Here is a 16,550-nt window from a genome sequence, read left to right as displayed (position 1 = left end):
TTGCTGCTTAAATAAGGGAAAAGACTTTGGGTAACAGTGATTTGTTTGGGGGAAGGGCTGAAGGTGGAAATCACGTAAACACAGTGCTTCTCAGACTTTAGTGTGTATATGGATTGAATTGCCTGGGAATCTTGTTGAAAATGCAGATTCTGGTTCAGTAAGTCTGGAGTGGCTGCCAGATGGTATACCTCTGCTGCTGGTCCGTGAACCACACTTTGAGAAGCAAGGAGCCGGCATTTCAGGCTATAATTCCATTGCACACGAAGCTTGGAGCTATCTTTACTTTTTCTTATGTGAGGTTATACTTTACAAAATATAACCACAAAACTCACCTTACTGATATTTTGATTTGTATTGAATTGAATCTACACAACAATACTAAGTCTTCCAATCCACAAAACGCACGTCTCCATTTATTTAGATCCTCTTTGATTTTTCTCTTTAGTGTTTTATAGTTTTCAGCATACAAATCTTGAACATATCTTGCTAGATTTAGACCTTCATCTAAATTTGGATTTCATCCAGATTTAGATTTCATGTTATTGGTGCCACTGTAAATAGTACTTTTCAAAAATGTTCGTTTTCCATTCCATGGCTAGTGTACAGACATGCTATTGAGTTTTGTATATTGTCTCTGTATCATGCAACTTTGCTAAGCTCATTATTAGTTCTAGTCGCTTTTTTGTAGCCTTTTGGGATTTTCTACATAGATAGTCATTTTGTCTGAGGATTGAGACAGCATTATTTCTTCCTTTCTAATCTGTATACCTTTTATTTCTTTTTTTCTTGCATTTTTGCACTAACAAAGATTACTGGTATAATACTGAATAGGAGTACCTTACTAGTTCTTTTAAAGCTAGGAATACTACTTCAAGCCATAATTAAAGCAAATTTAAGAGTGGTGTCTTAAATGAGGGTCCATTGTCTATTAACGTAGCTTCAGGAGTCTTTTCGTAGTTACTTTACTGCAAAAAGAGAATCTTCTTTGTGGGTTAGAAGCCTTTCCAGAGCTCATCCTCTACCCAAGGGTATTGTTTCTGCTTCTGCCACACTTTAGGATGTTGGAGTTTACCCAGACACCCCCACTTAACAGACAAAGTCATGCCGTGATTGCCAGAACTTCAGCTCACCCCTCTCTGAGCTGTGACATCTCTAGCCATTCCTGCACACAAAACAGGAGTGTTTTCTGCTCAAGCACCCACACTTGAGTAGCTCTAACTAACAGTATTTCTCTTTGAGCGTCTTTTGCTTTTTCAAAAGGATGCTGAGCATGAAATAAGTCACAAGTATCCTGTACCCTTTTAAAAGGATCTGAACCAGGCAACGTGTGTCGATCTACTTAGCTTCACACAGCAAAGGAAACAGCAAATGTGTTCCTCCTTTAGAACTTTAGCAGCACCCGTGGTACTTGCACATCAGTAAGGAGAAAGAGAACAGCATCTTTGTATGGACCCATCTCCTTAACACACAGTAATGCAATTCCTTACGCCCCTCCGGAGCCATCGCAAAAGGACCTCTTCCAGCTCCGCCATGTGCTTTATCCTCCATTACCTTCTCAACCTCCATTATCTCCCTTTTATATCATTATCAATGGATATCCTCGACAGATAAATTACACTGGGACAGAAAGAGAAAAGGACACTAGTGATTATTCGAATCCATTTTTGAAGTATAAATTTCCAAATCAGATATTTATTTTACTATAAGAGATCAAAGAAAGTAAAGAAGCTCAATTCTTTCCATATTTCATTCTGCATTTTCATCACATTGTTGTAAGGTCAAGTAACGTTTCTGTTACATATTTCATTGAAAATGTCTTTGAAGAGCTTTGTACAATTGTGATTGTGTTTGCTGGGGGATTTTAAAGAGAAAAAGAACTTAAAACTACATTTATTCTACAGACAAAACATTTATTCAATAATGACCATTTGGACTTAGTTGCTAAAAAATTGGTTGAAACTCAAAACTCAACTCAGCCTACTACCTGAGAAATCTTTAGAGAAAAAAACCCTATAGCATGCACAATCACAATTTAGATATTGAAACTATTCTTTCACAAAATAAAACCTATTGACTGTGTTTTTTCTTCAAGAAACTTGAATATAGATAAATCTTATCTCTTGAAGTTGTGGTCATGTAAGTCTATGGAGGCTTATATGATAATGAAAAATGAATATATATGACTTTAAATGTCTCTCTAATATGCAAAGTTGTCAGTGAAACCATGAGCATCAGAATTCAACTGGTGAGAATAAGCGCTTTGACCAGAAATTCACAATAATCCAGTATTTGCATTGTTCCCATCATCCAACAATCCTCTGCCCCAGAATCTTCAATGGGTTCCCAGAGCCTGCACATTACATTTCAGCCTCATTGGCCCAGGATTCTGTGCCCTCTGTGCTTGGTTCTGATCCCACCCACTCCAGGGCAACTGAACTTCATTCACACCAGACTGCCACATGTTTCCCAAAATCTAAATGCAATTTTGCTTTTTTATTTTTTTGCAGAGAAAGATTGGCCCTGAGCCAACATCTGTTGCCAATCTTCCCGTTTTTTGTTTTTTTTTTCTCTGCAAAGCCCTGTGCATGGCCTTATATCCTAGTTGTAAGTCCTTCTCCTTGTTCTATGTGAGCTGCTGCCACAGCATGGCTACTGACAGATGGGTGGTGTGGTTCCACAACTGGGAAACAAACCCAGGCAGCCGAAGCATGGAGAGCATAGAAGTTTAACCGCGAGGCCATCAGGGCCGGCTCAAATTTTGCTTCTTGATGCTTTTGACACCATATTGTCTTAGGCTGGACAGACTTTCTCTGCCTTGTGAAATTGTATTTATTTTTCAGCCACTACCACCTCAAATTTTATTATCTTTATAACACCTTTCCCGTCTCCCCAGCAAGAGAAAATATATCGTTCCTCTACTTTTCATAAAAATTATTTGTCTCTCTTCTTAGCACTAATTTAATTCTGTTTGGATTATCTTTTGTTCTTCCCAGATCTGTCTCCCTGGTAGATTGCAGTTCCCTGAGGGTAGACTCTTGATGTGAGTCCCCAAACTTGCACTGTATTTTGGCCATTGTCGGAGCTCAGGATGTGTTTTTAAATACATAGTGCATTTGTAACCCAAGCCTCTGGTGACCCACCCACAGTGATTGCTGAAAACTTAATGTTTTCTATTCCAAAACAGCCTTAAACAAGCCTGAGTGCTTTTGGGGGCATTTAGCTGATCTACAGAAAACACAGGCAACTCTAAATTCCCAAGTTTTGGTGGTGAATCTGATCTCAATACCCCGCCCCACCCCCTCAAAGGTTTTTCTTTCCTCTCGATGCACAGTAAGGTATCCAGGTCTGTTGCTTGTCTCCCAGAGGTCATGGGCATCATCTGCCACCCTCTGTGGGGCACCTGCAGCCACTCAGGCAGGCGGGCACTGAAGGCACTTTTTAAACACGTGTTGTATACCTTGAATATATACAATTTTTGTTTGTCAAGTGTGCCTCAATAATGCTGGAAAAAAGCCTGCATTGTTTCACAGGCCAAAAAATACATTACTCCACAAAGTAAATTAAACACACTGCAAGCCAGCAGAGCACGCAGTTCTCAGCAGTTTCCTGAATGTAGGTCTCCATATACAGTAGTCAGCTTTGGTTTGTGAGCGCTAAAGGGGAGAAGGAAAGGAAGCACAAAGAGAAAGATAATTTGGATTCAATTGTTGCGCTTTAAGGGCTTTATATCCAGAGTGAGACATAAGTGGGCCTGGCGTGATGGTGATCCATGGATCTGCCTCACGTAGGAAGGGAGCTATGAGGACTGTAGGAAAAGAGATATGATTGTTGTCAAACTTTTTTTTAATTTGTGGATTATTTCTAGGAAAAGTTTTATATTTGGGTAAACTATGTTTACTGGAAAAGAATAAATTTGCGTGAAATTGTGATTATTCTGGCAAGCCTGGAAAATATGGAAACAGTAAAGACAGTGTTTTCTGTCTTTTTGGATGACACCCCCAGGTGCAAAAGTGTGATCTCAGAGTCATCTTTGATACCCCCATAGTCTTCTATCCTCAAGACCTGTCCGTGTTCTCACACAAATACTGTAAACTATGTCCCTCTCTGTCTCTACAGCTGTCCCTCTTGTCCAAGCTAATACCATCTCTCCTTTGGTCTACTGGACTAGCCTTCTTTCTGGCCCCCCTCTAATTGGTTCTCCACACTGCAGTTAGAGTGATCTTTTTAAAAATGCAAATCTGATTATGCCATCCCCCCACTTAAAACCTTTCAAAGGCTTCCCATTGCTCTTAAGATAAAGACCAGAATCCTTAACGCGTTCTCAAGCTTTCTCTGGTCCCTGCTCGGATCAGCAAACTCATGCTTACCACTTACCATCACTCCTCTCTCTCCAGCCACATTGGCCTTCTTTTGGCAACTCAATTTCACTCTGCTCTTATTGCACTTATCTCAGTTGAGTAAATATTTGTGTAGTTTCTGGTCTAATATCTATGAACTTTGGGGGAGCGGCTACAGGCACCTTCCCTGACTTGCTCGTGCCTGTGTCACCTGCTGATAGCGCGTGAAATATTTTTAAGCAGTGAATGAATTTGTTATCCTGATTGTTTGACCTCAGTAGACTGTGACTTCTTCAAGGGCAGCATATGCCTTAGGCTTATTCATGGGCCTAATCGTCAGCACTGACTGGGCCCAGCCCTGTGCCTGGCACACTATAGGCACTGCGTAAACATGGGCAAGCTGGCTTGTCAGTCACCCTGACTCTAGTCTAGAGCCTTCAGACTCGAAGTGTGATCAGACCAACAACATCAGCGTTGCTCAGGAGCTTGTTACAAATCCAGAATCTCAGGACCCTCCCAGGCCTACAAAATCTGATTCTGCTTTTCTTTTGAGGAAGATTAGCCCTGAGCTAACATCTGCTGCCAATCCTCCTCTTTTTGCTGAGGAAGACTGGCCCTGAGCTAACATCCATGCCCATCTTCCTCTACTTTATATGTAGGATGCCTACCATAGCATGGCTTGCCAAGCAGTGCCATGTCTGCACCTAGGATCCAAACCAGCGAACCCTGGGCCACTGAATTGGAACGTGTGCGCTTAACCGCTGCACCACCTGGCCGGCCTGCGATTCTGCATTTTTGCCACCTAGTACCATTATCTTATTGTTGAGGAGTAGCTTGTGTGTAAAATGTGCTAAATTTAAGTGTACAACTTCATGTGTTAGCTCTTTTACCACTTCCCAGATCAAACGTAGAACATTTCTAGCACCCAAGAGGGTTTCTTCCTTCCTCTTTCCAGTCAATACTCTCTCAGAGGTAACAACTAGTCTTGCTTCTATCTCTTTTAATTAGCTTATTAGATTTTCATGTTCTTGAGCTTATAAAATCCATTATTTTTTACTTAATATTTTCAAGAATCTTCATTTTCACAAAATACCCAGGTGAGCTGTGTGCAGGTTCAAGTGTGAGAAGTGTTGCAATGGAGTGTTCATTCTCACCAACGACTCCACATTGATATCAACTGATGCCTGGGTACCACTCTCGGAGATTCTGATTTAGTTGGCCTTGGGTGAAGCCTCAGCATCAGGATTTTTAAAAAATCCTCAGGGGATCCTAATATGCAGCCCAAATTGAAAACCACTGCTCTAGATCTCCTTAAGCCCTATACTGCACAATTCCTCCCATCTCTCTAATCCGCCCGAGAAAAGGTCATCACCTCTCAGTGGAGCAGATCTCACTTAGAGCAGATTTTGCCTGCTTCCTCGGTTTACTACTTTTCTCATCTCCCACCTTCCCTGGAACCTAGAGAAGACACATTTAAGCCTTTTGCTTTCTGTTATCATCATCCCACGAGAGCAGTGGAGTGCTGGAGCTGGTAATGATGGCCTGTGAAGGCAGGTTTTCTGCTTCTCTTTCCAACTATGCATTCAATGACAACACATTGGTAGCTTGAAATTGGCCGTAATAGGAGTATTTACACCACAGAAATCAGCAAACGCTATCAGTCAGGTTCTGTTTCCTCTCCCATCTCTTCCTGGAAAGCTAGTTTGCCATCAGTCGCTTTCTATAGGTAAATGCTGCTAAGGAGGAGAGCTTAATCTAGTCAAAGTTGTTGTAAGTGGTTGTTCTACTCATCCTTTCAAGCTTTCATTTTTGCCAACCCCTAACTTACCACATGGCAATTAATAATACATTTAAGTAATGTTGACAATGTGTCCACTTCTTTGGGGGTATAAAATGATGGGCAAGGGGCTGGCCTGGTTGTGTAGTGGTTAAGTTCACGTACTCCACTTCGGCACCCCGGGGTTTGGGGGTTTGGATCCCAAGTGCAGACCTACACACCGCTGATCAAGTCGTGCTGTGGCAGTGTCCCACATATAAAATAGAGGAGGACTGGCACAGATGTTAGCTCAGAGCCCATCTTCCTCACCACAAAAAAAGAAAAAAAGATGGGCATGATTACCATGTTTCTTCTATCCAGCTTGGTTGGAAATCCTTAGAATCATGCTTCCAGTAATTATTATTGTCTGCTCTTGGACCATGATACACAGTGTTCTGCTCAGTACATGGACGAGGCAGCAGAAATCAGTGACAGCATTCATTGCTGTGTTTTTGTCATTGAATCGAGTATTCTCTTGGAGTTCTCTTATTTGGTTTCTACTGATCATTGAATGCCACTGATTACAGAGTGATTCAAGATATTTTACAGACATTTGATACGTAAACCTGTGGAGCAGAACCAATAGGACCTAAGATTCTTAGTGGTTAAAAATAAGACTTTGGAGTCAGATAGACCTGTGTTTGAATCATGGCTCTCCTACTCCCAGCTGGGTGACCATGGGCAAGTTATGCTGTCTGTAAGTTTCATGTTCCTCATCTGTAAAATGAGTCTAAAAAATACTTTGTGGGATTGTTGCGAGGATTAGTTAAGATGCAACAGACAATGTAGTAGGCTTCAAACCTGACACGTAGTAAAACTTTATTCAGTGTCTTAGGTTAGGTCTCTCTGGAGCAGATCCTGAGACAAGGATTTGGGTGCATATAGTTTGGGAGGTGGTCCCAGGAAATACTGGGGTGGGGGGGGGTGGGGACATGAGACAGGGAAGAGATGGAAGCCAATAAAAGGTGCATTATTAAGCAAATTTGTACTTTGAGCAATTGGAACTTAACCCTCCTGGAGAACTCTGAGAAACAATGTAGTAGATATACTTCAGGTGTGTTCCGTTTGTAGATGGAGGAAGCTGAGTTGGTAATCTACCTACCCCTGCCAGTCATTAGTTGAATTCCCCGGCGGTACAACCTGCCATGTGTATGAGCAAAGCAGGATCCAGTGACCATGGAAAGCCCTCAAGCAGAGATGTAGGTGGTGGCAGTTAGAAGTTGGGCTGACACGCGTAGAAATAGTGCAGGGAGAAAGAGACATGGGCAGGCAGCTCGATAAACACTCAATCGCAGTAGCTACATATGGGAGAGTTTCTAGTACCAGAAGTTTGTTTAGCTCAATTACTGTGAGACAGGAAGGATAGTATGGTCAAAGGGGCATTATTAGTTCATCTCCTAAGGTTTGTTCCAGGTCTAATATTCTCAGTGTCTCATGATGTATTTCTTTCTGTGTGTACAAACATTACTGCTTCTGGTAGATTAAAATCGCGCCCACACACAAAACCCTTATGCAGTTGTACTTTTCGTCCTGTGGGGATGGGAAACAGTACTGTTGTAGCCATTTAGCTCTAGTACGACAAAGCACAGATTTATCTAGAGTCATTATGGCTCAGTGGAAGGACCACAGGATGGAGAGTCAGAAGATCTTTGTGGGTCTTAGCTCAGTCACTTACCATTTGCGTGGCCTTTGAAAGGAGCAAAAACTCCCTGAGTCTCCACTGAAAGGAGTAAGTTACCTGCTCGATGTGATGAGAAGCACGTGGAACGGTGCTTTGAAAGGGAGTTGTCTCCGATGCTGAGGTTTACAGGAGTGGGTAAGTCTTCCATCAGCCACCAGAGCAAGGTGCTTCTGGTTGCTTTTGGCAGCATTCCTGGATTCCCTGCAGGGCTTGGGGACTACTTTACTGCAGTAATTTGTGGCCTAAAGACACAGCGAATCTAATGAGGCACATTAGACACATTGATGTAAATTGGCTGGTTCCAAGGATTCTGTGCAGCCCTTGTCATCAATGGAGAGTGTGGCTTCAACTGCTTTGTTCAGTTTCCTCCTGGAAAACAGTGTTGATGTCAGCATCTCTGACTCCTCGAATATTTCCTTGGCTTCTTAGAGGTGAAGGAAAAGAATTGATGGCAAATTCTTCCTTCTTCTCAAATCCAAGGAATGATCATGTGAGATTTGAGGAATGGAAGGTTTCTTTGCCCTCAACATACCTACCGCTGTATGAATTAAGTTCTGCTCATATATAGGGTAACGGTTTTGAGCTGCAGTAGAGCCCCCTTATCTGTGGGGGAAACGTTCCAAGATGCCCCAGCGGGGGCCTGAAACAGCAGATAGTACCCAATCCTATGTACACTGTGTTTTTTCCTATACATACACACCTATGACCAAGTTTAATTTATAAATTAGGCATAGTAAAAGACTAACAACAATAACAAATAATAAAATAGAACAATTATAACAATACACTGTAATAAAATTTACCAAAGATCTTATCAACCTCAGCATATGATTTTTTTTCTTTCCTTATTAAGTTGAGAAGTTTCACCTTTTCACTTGAAGAAGGCACTTTACAGCTTCTCTTTGGCATATCCGAATTGCCAGCATCGCTACTCTTGCACTTGGGGGCCATTATTAAGTAAAATAAGGGTTGCTTGAACACAAGCACTTCAACACCCGACAGCCGATCTGGTAATAGAGACGGCTACTAAGTGACTATGGAGTGGGTGGCGTATACAGCGTGGATATGCTGGACGAAGAGGTAGTTCATGTCCTGGGCGGGATGGAGCAGGACAGCGCAAGATTTCAGCACGCTGCTCAGAATGGTGTTAAATTTAAAACTTACGAATTGTTTATTTCTGGAATTTTCTGTTTAATATTTTTGGACTGCTGTTGACCATGGGTAACAAACTGTGGGAAGTGAAACCGTGCCGATAAGGGAGGACCACTGTACTGAACAAATTATAACTGAGTAAATATTTAGGTGGAAGACTTTGGAATGCCAAGAATTTATTGCATATTTAGAACTTTAAAAATGAGTATTAGATATATATGCATGATGTATGAAAATAAGTCTTGGTCTTTTCTCTTTTTTCTATCAATATGAATTTTTTTTTACATAAAAACAAACGAAAATCTCATACAAGCAGATACTAGTAATGTACCACCAATGATCCCAACAATGAAATACATAAATAAAGGGGTAATTATGATCCTCTTTAACCATAAACTCTGATCGTGGTAAAGAGGATAAGAAGTTGTTTATAATAATTCAGCATATAATAATTATATTTGGGAAACCAATCCTTCTTTTCTGTGACTTCAGTTTCTAAATCTAGCGCTTCATTTTTGCAACTTGAAGGACGTGCGTGTGTTTTCATCCAGTGCATAGGTGTGCAATGAATAACTGTAGCTTGACTGGACCCTTCTGATTTCTGGTATTTTCATTAACTTATCTCTATGACAATCTATATCTTTGCTAGCGTTTTCACTAAATTACATTATATATGTAAGATATTTCTCTAGTTTAAAATTTCTCATCTGTTAAGAGATCTGAATGGATAAAGTCTTAGTGGTAAGAGAATTTATCTCATAAGTTACATTGGTAAATGAAGCTAAGAGATGTCAATGTTGCAAGTTTCCAGAGCATTCAGTGGTCATATGATAGACATTTTAAAGAACCATCTGGAGGAGATGCTTGAAACTAAATAGTGTAGCATTGCTTTCTCTGTGTGTGTGTGTGTTTGACGGGTGTGGTAGGTGGCGAGGTGGGGAAGAGGTAATTTCTTTTTCTTTTTTTTTTCCAACTTGAGAAAGTTTATTCTAGCCGGGAAATTACTTTTTTTTTCAATTATTTTATGGAGGTCCTATTGGTTTATAACATTGTGTAATTTTAGGTGTCCATTATTACATATCAGTTTCTGAATAGATTGCCTCGTGCTCACCACCAATAGTCCAGTGTTTTTCCGTCACCACACTTATGTGCCCCTTTATACCTTTGGCCCACCCCCCATCTCTTTCCCCTCTGGTAACCACTAATCTGTTCTCTCTATCCATGTGTTTATCTTCCACATGTGAGTGAAACCATGCAGTGTATGTCTTTATCTGGCTTATTGCACTTAACATAATACCCTCAAGGTCCATCCATGTTGTTGCAAATGGGATGATTTTGTCTTTTTTATGGCTGAGTAGCATTCCATAGTGTATATATCTATATCTATATCTATATCTATATATCTATATCTATATCTATATCTATATCTGCACTGCATCTCCTTTATCTATTCATCAGTTGATGGGCATTTGGGTTGCTTCCATGTTTTGTCTATTGTGAATAATGCTGCAGTGAACATAGGGGTGCACAGATCTCTGAATTATTGATTTCATGTTCTTGGGATAAATACCCAGTAGTGGGATAGTTGGATTGTATGGTAGCTTCTTCCTTGAGTGATTTATTGTCACACATAAATTTACTAGATTTTCAGCATGGATGTCACTTTAATTGCAGGTCCTGGATGAGGTGTGAGCTTCTCTTAGCTTGTGCTACTTTTCACAGCCATGAAAGGAAAAGGTGTGATGGCCAATTATTACTGTATCTCATTTGTTACTGTAACAACCAAATGGTGTCTTGCTTGAACATCAGCTTGTGTGGTAAAGATTTCTTTCCAGTGACTTGATCTACTTATTAAACAATTGAATTACAACTTTGGGTGAAAGTGTCACTTTTCATTCATTCTCTGCTGCTGTCAGACTCTCGTATACAACAGGAGATTCTGGTCTTTGTACCTCTCTCACTGTGTCTTCTTAACTTGACCCCTTTAACTCCTGGATACTTGAATATTGTTGCTGGACAGAATTCGTTCATATTTGATTTGCATCTTTAAAGACTGTTGGGGAAAAGAATGAAGTAACTTTCACCTAAAAGTGGGCTTATCAAGAATTATAATGTTTTTCCTTTATTACCTATTAATTTTTTAGTGTTGGATGTTTATTCCTTTCAGATATTTAGAAGCCAGTTGCCAAATCCTTCGCCAGCCATTATAAAACCAGGTCATTTCCTTCAGCTCTAACTCAGAAGTAATTTCCTCGATCATTTGTATGATTTTTTCCCCCCTGAGATTCCCTTAATTACTTTCCTCCTGGGTATTTTGCAGCCTGATGCTAGGCATAATTTCTGACATTCATCTTAGGAGATTACTTTGGGGAGAGAATTTTTTTCTCTTTTTTCTTCTTTTCTTCTCCTCTCCTACTTTTCCTTCTGTACTGTCTTTAAAAAGAAAAAACAAAAACCAACCAAAACACTTCTTTATCTTACAGAGTCTCAGACCCACATTGCCACACACAGGTTCATCTCTTGAAGGGAAAATTGCTTGGGTGAACTTTGTCAAAGCTTTCCGTTGTCATTATTGAGTTTTTTTGTTTGCTTGTTTTTATATGACCCAAACCTTTTGTTCTGATTGGAAAAGTAAATCATGGTCATAGTATTAAAAAACGTTAAATGTCATAAAAATAAATCTCCCTCCCACCCCAGACTCTCGACCTCAGCCTTCTTTCCCAGATGCTTCTGCTGAAGTGATAGATAATGTTGACTTGAGTAAACAAAACCTTCTTAAAGGAGGAAAAGATGAGACAGTTATTTCCTAGTATCTTTAACTGCATCATTACTTTTATTTTTCAAATAAGTAATTTTCCAAATTCAGTAATTTGTGGCCTGAAGACACAGTGACTCTCGTGAGACACATTAGACACATTGATGTCAATCAGCTGGTCCCAAGGAGTCTGCGCAGCTCTTGTCTTCAATGGAGAACGGGGCTGCAACTGCTTTGCTCCGTTTCCTCCTGGAAAACAGTGTTGATATCAGCATCTCTGACATCCCGGAATATTTCCTTGGCTTCTCAGACATGAAGGAAAAGAATCCATGGCGAATGCCTGTATAATTTCATTCTCCCTTGTTCTCAAATCCAAGGAATGATCGTGTTAGATATGGGGGATGGAAAGTGTATTTGCCCTCAGCATGTCTACCACTGTGTGAATTAAATTCTTCTTGTATACAAGGTATTGGTTTTGAATTGCTGAACAAATTACAGCTGGGCAACTATTGAGGTGGAAGACTTTGAAATTCTAAGAATTTACTGCGTATTTTGAACTCTCAAGAGCTTTTTTCCTATAGATTAGAGTTACTTGTGACTCTTCTAGAAAGACCAAGGATTGAATGTTATATAGAAGAGGACACAGGGGAGAGAGTGGAATGAAAGATCATTCCCTTTTTTAAAAAGACTGATAGTGACAGCTTATTAAGATTTTCTTTAACCTAATAATGTATCTTAGAGTTCTTTTTATATCAACATCCACAAGTGTACTTCATTCTTTGTTGCAGCTGCAGAGTATGGATAAGCTATAATCTGTTTTACCTGCCCCTTATCAGTGGGCATTTCAATTATTTCATGTGTTCATTCATTCATTTTGGCTGTTACAATCCATGCTGTAATGATTATACTTATTTTATGCCATTTCCTCATAACCTGGTATGTATTTGCCGGATAGGTTCTGTGCATCCTCGCCATAAATGTTTATGGATGCAGATATATGTTCATAACGACTACTTGTATACACAAACAGAAGCACTAAGAACATGCAGTTCTGCACCCTGATTTCCTCACTTTCTAAAATACTGTAGGATATTGACAGGTATGGAGCCACCTCATTCTTTTCAGGTTACCTTGCCTTTGCTCTCTATGGGTGTAGATGTCAGGGTGTTTACTGCTAGGCTGAAGGCATTCTGGGCCCGTGGAAGAAACCTGGGTAGATTTCCCTGTGTAGGAGACAAACTGAGCTGAAGAGGTTGGCGCCAGCAGCACCCAGGCTTGTCATAGCTCGGAAGCCTAGGCTGGTAGCAATGGGAGAAACCATGGTGTACATGAACCCAACCCCTCATTCTCAACGTGGAGAGACTGGGCGTTGAGGGAAAGTCAGTCTCATGCTGGGTCACTTACTCCAGTGAGGGACAGAACCTCCTAACTCACCACCCAGGGCTTTTGCTCCTACACCAAGGAAACCTACGTGTTTGTCTCTGTATTTCCTGCAGGCTGACTTTCTTGTTGTTGTTATTTCTCATGACCTTGACTGGGTTCTCCTGACTTGTAGATTCAGAGTTGAAAGGGGCATTTAAGCACCATCTCATTCAACCCCCAGAACCTAGTTAAAATTTGACAGGCAGTTCGTCTTGCAAGAGAGATTTTGCCAACTTCTCAAAGGCCCCAATCTCAATTTGATCATAGTTTCAAAACCATTGCTAAAAATTAATGATGTAATCTTTGGGAAAAAATATATGGCTCTCTGTCTTTCTCTCTCTCGCATTCCTTTTGAAGAGGCTGAGGTGATGGAGAAACAATGGGCATACACGCCTGGCCCTGTTGACATCGCATGGGCCGGGGAGAAGCCAGCAAGCAGAGACTTTTTTTCTGCCAGTGATGACCTTAATGAATCATCACATCCGAGTTGGCCCTTTTCTCATTAGAGGCAGGGAACAGAAGTTGCTGCTTGGTGTCTTTTCTTAGCTGAATCTGCTTCCAGACAAACAAGTCATCTGTCAGAATGCTGAGCTGAGAGTGCCATGGTGAGAAGTTGAGAAGTCAGTATATATGCATATGTGTGCGATAGATGTGTTTGAATGTGCATGTTATATATGTATATACATGTGCATTTACTGTATATGTGTATGTACATAAAGCACATATATGTGTGTATGTGCATAAATGTGGGCATATACACATATATGTACACACATATGTACGCACAATAGATTTTACATATAGCTGTGAAGGGAAGCAGAAGATAAGGACTCTCTTCCAGGGAGAAAAAAGGAAAAGGAGACTAAGAAGATTTGAGAACAGAAAGTTCTGACAAAACCAAGGTTATTTTTCTTCCTAAAGTGAAAGATCTCCCGCAGGACAGATTCTTTCCAAATACCCGCTTTCTACCACAAACAGGATTTTAATGGCAACCCTTCCCCTGTCTGTTTACATGGGGCATCTCCACTGATTCTGGTTGCCATGGTAATTCAAAGCAACTGGTCTGGCCCTGTAGTTTGCAATAACATATTTCCAGTAGTCAGGGTAAAGAGCCCAGAGAATGCACTTTTTATGGCTTGGCACCTTGCTAATCTATGCTGAATTCTTAGGGTAAAAAATCAATGCTATGCTTGGTGAACCAGTTTCTTCTGACAAGATAAGTACTTTTGACATCTCTGCTCTTCCCAGGTAATTGTTAAATAGATATGCAGATTAAATTGACCTTAGAGATAGACATTCACACTCATTCCTCTACTCTTAGAACCAGTCAAAACATTCCCTCCAGATTTCTTTGGAATAGATTCCCATATGGGGAGAAGTCATTCGGTACCCTGGATTGAAAGCATTGACTCTGGAATCAAATTGCCTGGGTTTGCATACCAGCTCTGCCACTCACTGGCTAGGAGACTTTGAGAAAATGACTTAAACTTTTTAATTCTCAGCTTTCTTGTCTGCCAGTAGGGATGATAATAGTTTCTATCATTTATGGTTGGACTGAAGAATAAATTAATTGATATATGTAAAGCGATTAGAATTGTGCCTGGTTCATACTAGCGGCTCTTATGAATATCAGATATCATCATCATCATCATCATCATCATTACTCACTTCAATTACTATTATTACATTTAATTCTTGGGGAAAAATTGACACTTTTTTCCATCCTACACTTAGATGAGCTCTGGGGAGAAGAAAAATAACAAAGTCCATAGAACAGAGCTTGGGTAGAACTTTGAAATCACACGAGTTCTTTTGAGATCTCCTAAAAATCTTCTTGAACACATCTGATAATCTCCATCCTCTCTTTTCTTCTCCTAAACTCAGGTTTTGGTAGCTTTTAAGGTGGCTGTGATACCGCTCATCAGTTGTGTGAAATGACTCTTCTCCAAGTCCCTAGAAACACTGAGAGTTTGTGCTAAATCACGCTCTGCTATCATAACCAGTTGGAGTTTTGGAGCCAAACGATGAGTTAGGGATGGTGTGTGCCTGTGTTGGGGAAGAAGATCTTTGTTGTTTTCTAATTCTCTTTTTAAAAAGTATATGAGAAGGCTGAGAGTTCGGGGAAAGACTGAGTAAAACCCATAAAATTAGTGCTTTATTGCCAGGCTTTCTTTGTAACCTATTATCTCAGATGGTAGATCTGAGACGAGTCTATTGGGAGCATCTGGTCCAAACCCCCCCTCCCCTCTGTCACATATATGGAGGAGGAAACAGAACCCTAAAACATGAGTGGCTTGCCCAAGGTAACCTGGGGAGGGAGGGACAAAGACAGGATGAGAACCCAGGTGACCTGCTTAGTTTAGAGCTACCTTCAAAAGTAGAACTGTTCATGGTATGAGTCCTCTGTACCATTTGGCCTATTATCCATTGTCATCCTCTTCTAGGTCCTGGTCTCAGCTGTAGGAATGACCTCTTAGCCCTCTGACACTGTTTGAAGATTCCGCTCAGAGGTGAGGGGCATCCTTTGTCCCATGACAGCAGCAGCTTCCTGTGGGGAGCAGTGTTTCTCTTGTGGAATTCCAACAGGAAAGACTAGCATTCTATGTCCTAAATAATGCCATCTACTTATTTAAAAGGGAACCAAAGGTCGCTGGGGATTGGCATTTGTTCTAGCTCTATGTACTTACTTTACCTCAGACAAAGAAACTCTGATTCTAAATTCTATGATGAGGCTCTGAGTTAGCCAACCAAACTTGGGGAATTCACCAGGCAGAGAGCTATAGACTTTTCTGTCATACTGGAGTGTGTGCTTATTGGCGGCAGTGAGAGCTTTGTGTGCCAAGGGAGTGTTGATGTATAACCCTTAGTCTTTCCATTGACTTCAAAGCCTGTGAGAGAATGGTGTTTACTGTCTCTCAGAGGATGGACATTTCTTTTTGTTTTGTATTTTCCTTTTCTTTTTCTCCCTAGGATAGGAAGATAGGAAGTTTCATTAATCCCAATTCTGACCTTTTGCTATCATGTGTATTTTCTTCTCTTAAGTATATGTGCTTTGCCATTCTCTCATCCATTTCTTTATCTATCCATTTATTCCACAAACATTCACTAAGCATCTGCCAAGGGCCAGGCACAGAACTAAGTGAGGGGGGCACAGAGGCAAACAAGAGCCCATCCTGCACCGTGAGGAGTCCACAGGCTAGTGGGAGGGAGGTAAGTAAGTGTTTTCACTGTGTGCTCAGCAGATAGTGCTTCATAAATGTTTGATAAGTTAAATTGAATCAAACAGTAAAAATTGAATTTTGGGGATTACTTTGCAAGATATTTCAGGTCTGTAGTCTACCTGAGGGAATATTTCCTATCTTCTAGTTCAAGTGAGGAAGTATTTCA

The 16,550-nt window shown here is 40.6% G+C and overlaps 1 protein-coding gene and 1 long non-coding RNA gene across 16 annotated transcripts in view; one reads left to right on the top strand and one right to left on the bottom strand.

The window, feature by feature from the left end:
- Window positions 1-16,550, top strand: part of CPNE4 (copine 4) — a 691,914-nt gene that overhangs the window by 272,906 nt on the left and 402,458 nt on the right. The window lies entirely within an intron of this gene.
- On the bottom strand, window positions 11,789-15,862 carry LOC138918257 (uncharacterized). Of its 2 annotated transcripts, none has more exons than XR_011427361.1 (2): window positions 15,533-15,853; window positions 11,789-11,990 (listed from the first exon to the last, which is right to left on the bottom strand). It is a non-coding gene; the product is annotated as an uncharacterized lncRNA (long non-coding RNA). The 2 variants fall into 2 exon arrangements; XR_011427362.1 differs by lacking the exon at window positions 11,789-11,990 and adding an exon at window positions 14,837-15,209 and having other exon boundaries at window positions 15,533-15,862.

Source organism: Equus caballus, chromosome 16, assembly GCF_041296265.1.
Source record: "Equus caballus isolate H_3958 breed thoroughbred chromosome 16, TB-T2T, whole genome shotgun sequence".
Lineage (NCBI taxonomy): Eukaryota > Metazoa > Chordata > Mammalia > Perissodactyla > Equidae > Equus > Equus caballus.
The sequence above is the reverse complement of the archived record's forward strand: the minus strand, read 5'-3'. Positions and strand labels throughout refer to the sequence as shown.